The sequence below is a fragment of the Pezoporus occidentalis genome, unplaced genomic scaffold (assembly GCF_034315485.1).
Source record: "Pezoporus occidentalis ecotype Australia unplaced genomic scaffold, CSIRO_AGI_Poc_V1 ctg64, whole genome shotgun sequence".
Lineage (NCBI taxonomy): Eukaryota > Metazoa > Chordata > Aves > Psittaciformes > Psittacidae > Pezoporus > Pezoporus occidentalis.
In genome coordinates this window covers 641,125-648,776 of record NW_026915987.1, presented here as the reverse complement: position 1 = coordinate 648,776, position 7,652 = coordinate 641,125, and the positions used below count along the sequence as shown (strand labels likewise).

The following is a 7,652-nucleotide window of genomic DNA, read 5'->3' as shown; positions in this document are numbered from 1 at the left end:
AGAGTTAAATCCCTGCATCAAGTACGTCTGCTAACTGAAAGAGTGATTCCCCCAAACAGGAGGAAGGGTCTGTGCACCCATCATAGAGTGAAACTACAGTGAGAAATGCGACTCAGCCCACATTTCAATAGTCTTGGCATATTTGTTTCTGGACCCATCTAAAGTGGTTTGTATCTGAAATGGAAGCATTTTATTGGGTCTAAGTAGTATCATAAAAACTATAAAAAGCAGCCCTTATATTTCCTCCTCCCCTTTTGTCTCAGCTGCTGCATCCCTGACCTTCTCCTGTCTGTATTCAGTCTATATATCAAATGAAAAGAACCTCAAAACCCTTTTTTCTTGCTTTCCGAAGTTTGCTGCTGCTTGAAATATTGAAAGACTTTTTTGGGGGGGTAAAGTGACCATAAAAAGTGCTACTTCTTCAGCAACTCCCAAGTTTTACTTCATTTTAAAAAGAAGTGAAAGGAGATCTTTATCGGGAAAGAAGATAGGAAATGTGTGTTGTAAGAACATTATCTATCTCAAGAAAAGCAGTGTGGATGGCCCATGAAATTAGGCTTTTATCACTCCAGAACATGAGTCACTTTATCACACAGACCTGATCACACACAAAAGATTTTAGCTAGTGCATAAGAACTTCTAATTTTCCCTACCCTAAATCCCTTAGGAAATCAGCTCTACCTGACCATATCCATGTGCTTTACAATCTATCTTGCACCACTCTAGTCTCTGATCACATCAGAAAACTATAACGTAAGTCAGACAGGGTTAGTGCTAGCATACAGCCATCATCTGATCACTGGAGAGATCTGAGATACAGGGAATGGGGGTTATGTTTAGCAAGTGTCAATTGGATCTCTTATCCTCCAGCATAACAGAAAAAGAGCTTGATGTCATGGGGAGCAGTGGGGTGGAGTTTAAACCAAGGTCATTGGTAACAACTCCTTGGTACCAGATTGATCCAGGCTCATGTATTATATAGGAAAAGCAGTCACCCAATACACATTACTGCACTCTCAGAATACCACTGTTGTCATTCTCTGCTTTTGGCACCTTATACCAGTTACAACCCATCTGAGATCATCTGGCCAGCAGGATCCTGCACACAGGGTCAGAAAGCATGAGGCAACCCCAAGCATTGTGCTGTGCCTGATGGCCTCAACCAAGGAACAGGACCAGCATCCTGCCTCCCTGAGGTTATCTGGGGTGCCTCAGCTGGACACACTCTTCTTCATTCCATCTCCCAAATATACCTAAATATACTACACAGTAAAAGAAACCTAGTTTTTCTCTACCCCAAATGCACAGATTGCTTCATTTCAGCAGGCTGTAAAGCAAACCTTCACATCTCCAACCTGTGGGTCTGCTGGTAACATCTGTAAAGCACTGAATCAGGCTGAATCGTGTTGTGCAGACACCCAGCATCATCATTTAATCCTTTTGAATCTGTTTCTTTGCAGCAGTCGCTGACAGACACCCGTAAAGGGTTAAATCAATAAAGCAAAGAGGATGCCTATAGGCAGCCAGTTCATTTCCCCATATCAAAGATATTTATACTTTCTCTATGTCTGAGTTATTGTGATAAATATGTTGAGGTTGTATTATTAGGAAGATAGTTGCAATCTCATGGAACTACTTGCTGTAATACAGAATTCATGAGCTCCTGGCAACACACTGCATTAAACCACTTAACAGAGGTCACTTCTCCAAAGTTTAGACATTTACATTCTAACCAGCAGCCTGGCTGCAAGCAGAGATTTATCCTCAGCTACTCAGCCACCAAGTGGAGGCTGCTGGGGTGCTGATGATGGGGGCTGTGTTACTGAAACACCTCACAGTGACCTGCAGGAACAAGCCAAGAGGAAGACTTAGTTTACACAGACATGAAAAGGACATTTTGGTCCTTTTCCTTAGTGAAATAATAAACCATATCCACAAGATTGAGACAGCCATTTAATATGGTCTCCAAAGAAAAAGAGCAAAGCAAAGTGAAGGTGCTGTAGAGAATCCACAGATACTGGAACTTGCAAAGATTGTATTAGGTTTTTTCTCAAACTTCCCTCTTCAGGGACTGAGGTGACAGCCACTGCACCAGAAGCAGAGCTGGTTGTGCCACCTACTCACTGCAGTCCTGAACCTGTTTCCTGAAACAAAGGCTGCCTTGGAAACCCACAGCCAGCTTGACAGGTAAAAGATGCTACTAAAGCAAGGGCATGAAGAGAAGCAGTCTCCATTTTGCTCTGATTTAACAGGAAGCCTCAGAAACAGACACAAATATACACACACACCCCACTGGTCAAAGAAATGAAGACTACAGATTGACAGTGGCTTTGATGACTTACACAAGAGTTTGCATTTCTCTCTGCCAGCAGTTTTCATTACCTGTTTCCCTGCTGTAGATGTCCCAGCTGGGAGAGACTGTTCAGTGGATGAGTTTCCCCAAAGAGCATTGCCAGATGTGTCCCCTCTGGGTATGACCGCTCACAATCTGCATCCTGAGCATCATTCCCACACAGCCTCTGGCTGCAAGGCCTGAGCAGCCTCCAAAGTTGCAAAGAGAGGATTTTTTTTTGTTTGTTTCCACAAAAGAGAGATCTATTTATTGGAGAAAGAAGAATTATGGGGAAGATGGTAGCAATAAAACACCATCCTGAAGTCTGGGCTTGTTTTTTAAAGGAAAGGATTAGTTCATAAAAATGCAGCTGGGTAAATAATAGGTTAGTCCATCACATAAACACATTCTAAAAATAACTTTATTGGATCTAAAATGTCTATAGTAGCTTGACCTATTTATCATTGTAACATATATCTATAGTCACCATGAATTTATTGAAATGTTATATTCCATAATCTGCCTGATCAAACTCTCATAAATCGTGGTACTTTGAACATCTTGCTAACAAGCAATTAATCACAGCCCCTGAGTGCAGCAAAGGAGCTAATTTTGATATCAACTTTCCTTGGTGGCATGGGTAATGCATTCTCCAGAGCTCTTGAGTCCTTCTTGATATCAGTAGAAGTCAGGTGTGCCATGTAGAGATGCCTCCTTTCATGCAGAAAAAGCCTCACACAAATACCTGTGATACAGATCAACATAAAACCCCACAGCCAACTCCCTTTGCTCATTCTGACTTACACCACTTAATTGCCAAGATTCCACTTCCCAGCATCACTTCGCTTTGAATATGTCCAAGTTAATGGATGACCTGTGCATGCCTGATTCTCTTACCCAATGTATATACCAAAAATACCAATCTTGATATGATACAGAAAACCAATTTATTTCTAGGATTAAATGTGGCATGCAGGGCAAATCCCTATTGTCTTACTCACCACATATTGCTACCAGTTTAAATACTGTCTTGATGGAATCTTCTTATTTAAGGTTTTCTTTCCCCTCTTTTTTATTATCATTTTCTAAATTAAAACCTCTCAGCAATCTCCTCTCTGTCTTCTAATACTGTAAATAATTGATCATCCTGATAAAACATTTTGGCTGGACCAAAGCTAACATTTACCCTCAATATCTTCAGAATCAATCAAAGTACCAGTAAGGGGCTCAGCATGGAGCCAGTTTCACAGAGGCCATTAAACTATCATTGTGGTCCAGGCATTTGTTTGAATAAATTGTTTGTGTTTGTTATCATTTCTTAGTAAAACTTATTAAGGAACTAATTGATTGTTCTGTTGTTCTACTAATTAACTCCATATGGTGCACATCTCCATGGAGATACTGTACGAGTTATTGAAACTTCAGTGATTTAATGCGTCGCTATTGAATATGGGGACAATTCTTTAAATCTAAGCATCTTTTCTATTTAAGTCTCCTTTTCAGATTGTGCTTTCTGTCTTTTTCTGCTTTTTTCTCTGGTTAGAAACATCCTAAGCATCCAACGATATAAAATCAAGCAATATGAAAGGCAAGCCTTCTGAAGAAGATGGAGATGTGGACAATTAACATGAGAGGGCTTTATTCTGTGAATAAATAAGGAAGATGTTGGCAGCTTTGCTTCTTAGCTTTTTTCTTAGCTTTAGGCTAAGTAAAATCTTTTGGTTCTTTCAGTAATTAATAAAGCAAGGCAGGTACCTTAAATCAGTAATTCAACAGCTACCCATCTTCTCCTCTAGCTTCTAGATATGTGATCCTCCACATTAAAAGCCAAGAAAGATTAGCACATAAGCAAGTCCTTCAAGAAACCTCCTCTGAGTGCCCCCAACCATCACTAAAATCACGACCAATGTAAACAAGTCTCAGAAAAGCAATTAGTGATGCTATTTATGCAATTCAACAGGCAACACCTTCTCCTGGGCTTCAGAAAATACAGGTTCAGATCCCACCTATGCTACAGCGTTTTATATGATGTTTGTGCAGATCAACCATATGGTATCTAAAGATCCCAAATGTCAGCATAGCACGAGTTATTCATGGTCCTGTGACAGGGAACCTGATCCTATATGTCCCTGGCTATTTTTACCCACTGTAAGTCACAGTTTGATGCATGCTCCTGGGTCATAATGGTAAAAAATTGAATCCAAAACTTCTGATTTGAAAAAGCATTAGGTTTGTCTCTTGATTATCTCTAAGGTTTGAAGGCAGAGCCATCATTCTTTCAGAATAAATTAGGGTAATTATACCTTCTATTGAGGACAAAGCAGCAGTTGCTAAGACAGTCCCCTGGTCAGCCCACACAAGCTCAGGTTTTACACACCAAACAAAGCCCACACTGAGAATTAGGTTCAAAACCTAATTTGTACTCCAAAGAAATGTTTTGGGGAATAAATAAACCCAGCATGGGGTAAATATTCAGAGCTCTCTTTAGTGGCTGCCTTTGATGAGAGTAGCTGGATAAATCCCTTCAAATTTCATCTGTAGTTGAGCTTAACGATGATGAGACTGGACTGGACAGAGAAGAATTGCCATAGTATTTCAAGGTTTCAAGCTGTCTAGCTCAGATATAGAGGCCCGAGTGCATAAGCACCACGTGAAAATGACTTCCCTGGGGTCTGCGCTTGATGATGCGAGAAAGCTTTTGAGTTCCGGTGATCCTGAAAGCCACACTGGCAGACACACTAACTTCCAGGAGGGACACCGATGTCTGCAAGGAGGCAGATGAAAAGGCATCTCCTGGTTCACTGAGTTTGCAGTGGAGCACCTGGGCAAAAATCGGGTTTGCATGCTTACTGATGTCCTGAGCACGAAAAGGAAGGAGTTAGGTCCAGAATGCTAAAAGCTTCAGTTAGACTTCTCTATACCCTTGTTTTTCCCAGTGCTTTTTTTCTCTCTTGAGTCCAGCCATTCAGGGAGTTCTCTGAAATCTCAGCTCCTACAACTGAGAGCTTGATTATGGGGCTTTTTTAGTCTTTCTCCCCAAAGAAATGAGGGTCATGTAGTCACTCTGTGTGTTCACCTCCTAAAAACAATAAGGTTGGAACATGTTGGCCATTTTTAAGCCAGAAAATAAAGCACTTTAAACCACACTGAACTCCTGTAGATTCTGTGGAGTTAGGTGGCTGATTAGAAGGCAGAGACCTTATGCCATGACTTGAAGAGTATCTACAATAGGAGTTCAACAGAGAATTCACATACAGCAGAGCTGCTCTGCAGCTCTAAACTGCAAGTCTTCAGCTCACAGCACTTTGGACATCATAGAGACCAATATACACAGTATGGGAAACCAGGCATTCTCACTGCTGTGCCTTTCCAACTGTGCTCTGGTTTGTTTTCAAATAACTCTCTAATTCCTGTCATTGGAGGAAAAGTAACAACAGAAATTCAACCCAAACCACAGTCTAAAACCTCAAAATCCTAAAACCAAATCCTGAAACATGGATCATGAGAAGGGGAGTGAGCAGCAAACACCAGCTCTAATATACGGAGGATGTGTCTCAGGCTGATGTATCCTGTACTCAGTGGCTGCTCTTTCCACCTTCTAGTCTTCCAAGGTCCAACAACAAACCTACTAGGGCAACAACAAACCCAACCAGCCCACATCATCCTCAATTCCACCTTAACTTAGTCTGCTTAATTAAGGAAAGGTCCAGAACTATCAGTACCCTGCCTGGAGACTGAAAGCAAAGAGACACAGAGAGAGAAATAAGACCAGGGAATAAGACAATACTTCTTTCTTCCTTGTACTCTTTAGTATTCATCACTGACCTATGATTGCTCTCCTCTGGCCTTTGTTTTCAGCTTTCAGATTGTTGATGTATTACAGAAATGATGTGGTCTGAAGCACCTCGGCTGATCACCGAGGCAGCAATCAGCTCACCCTTCGATGAGCCATTGAGACACTCAGGCAGCGGCCGCATTAGCCTGTCAATTTTGGCTCCTCGAACAGTTAGAACAATTTTGCTGAATTACAAGCAATAGAAAATCACTTTAGCTGCTCATTAGCTGGGAGACAGGAACGATGATGAATGCTCAGGGACTTTGAAAAGGCTTATGCACACACAGCCTCCGTCCACAGCAAGGTCCCTTTAACCCTTGTGTTCTTCAGCAAGGAGTGATAATTACAAGCCAGCTACCTACTAAGCTCTGCTCCTGAATTGGCAAAGGCACCCAAACCCCAGCAGAAGACACAGCTGAAAGCTTCTGTGGGATTTGAAACTCTCTATCTTCCACTGGACTGAAAAAGTAATTCCATCTCACTGTTGTGAACAATAGGCTGGGGTCACAAACACAACATATGTTTGCAGGAGCATAGCACAAAGACATTGTTTTCCATGGTCTGCTCTATTTGTCTGAAACACAGAGACTTCAGCAGGCTCATTTTATTCTATCCACACACCCACGATCCATGCTTTATATACACAAAAGCATGTACTGGACGATAGAGTGGAGAAGGTCTATGGGAGCGATGTGATTGCATTGCTTAAGGTTGCTTTCTCTTGTAGAAGGAGACCACTGTAAATACTAACAAGGAATATAAAGGTCTCTTGGTGCAACTGTTTTGTGAGGACGGAAAGTCCTGTAGCAGTATTGCAAGCTGCTGACAATGCAAGTAAGGGCATGTTGCAATGTCCTATACACAAGTTTTGGAGGTGCAATATTAATAGTTATGGGAGACTAACTCAATCATAGCTCCTGAACTGGCATTTCAGCCTGGAATCCTCTCACAGGTCATATCTCTCAGACCCAAGAGGTGAATTACTAGATAAATAGGAAAGGATGGAAGAAAAAGGCAGTAGTAAGGGAAATTCTGATCATATAAATGTAGAGCTGCAATAACCTCAGCACTCACATGCTACTAAGTCACTTATACACTGGAAGCTGCTCAAATGCTGTGGTGATAAACCTTGCACAAGAACCTGGAAAGAAGTACGGATACTGGAGTGACTGCCTAAAGGATGAGGAATTTTGGAGATGAGGGAAAAATGGATCTCAATTCCATTAGGGGTATATAGGTTGCTAAATCCCAGGAATTTGAGCCCAATTTTGAGTTGCAATACTACCATGGTATTGGTACTTCACCTGTCTAACACACATTACCTTAACTTATATAGATAATGACTGAGAGAGGGGCAGCCATGAATGAGGCCATCTTCATAGCTCCATCTACAAAGCATCAAGTATCTGTGATGAGGAATCTTATTGTAAGGACTGAATAATCCAGATCTGGCCCTGAAATTCTGAGCATTCATAGACTGAGCTG

General features: G+C 41.5%; 1 long non-coding RNA gene across 1 annotated transcript; it reads right to left on the bottom strand.

The window, feature by feature from the left end:
• Window positions 1-2,735: 2,735 nt before the first annotated feature.
• LOC134174925 (uncharacterized) lies at window positions 2,736-7,310 on the bottom strand. The gene is made up of 2 exons (XR_009968838.1): window positions 7,242-7,310; window positions 2,736-3,077 (listed from the first exon to the last, which is right to left on the bottom strand). It is a non-coding gene; the product is annotated as an uncharacterized LOC134174925 (long non-coding RNA).
• Between the last annotated feature and the right edge of the window lie 342 nt (window positions 7,311-7,652).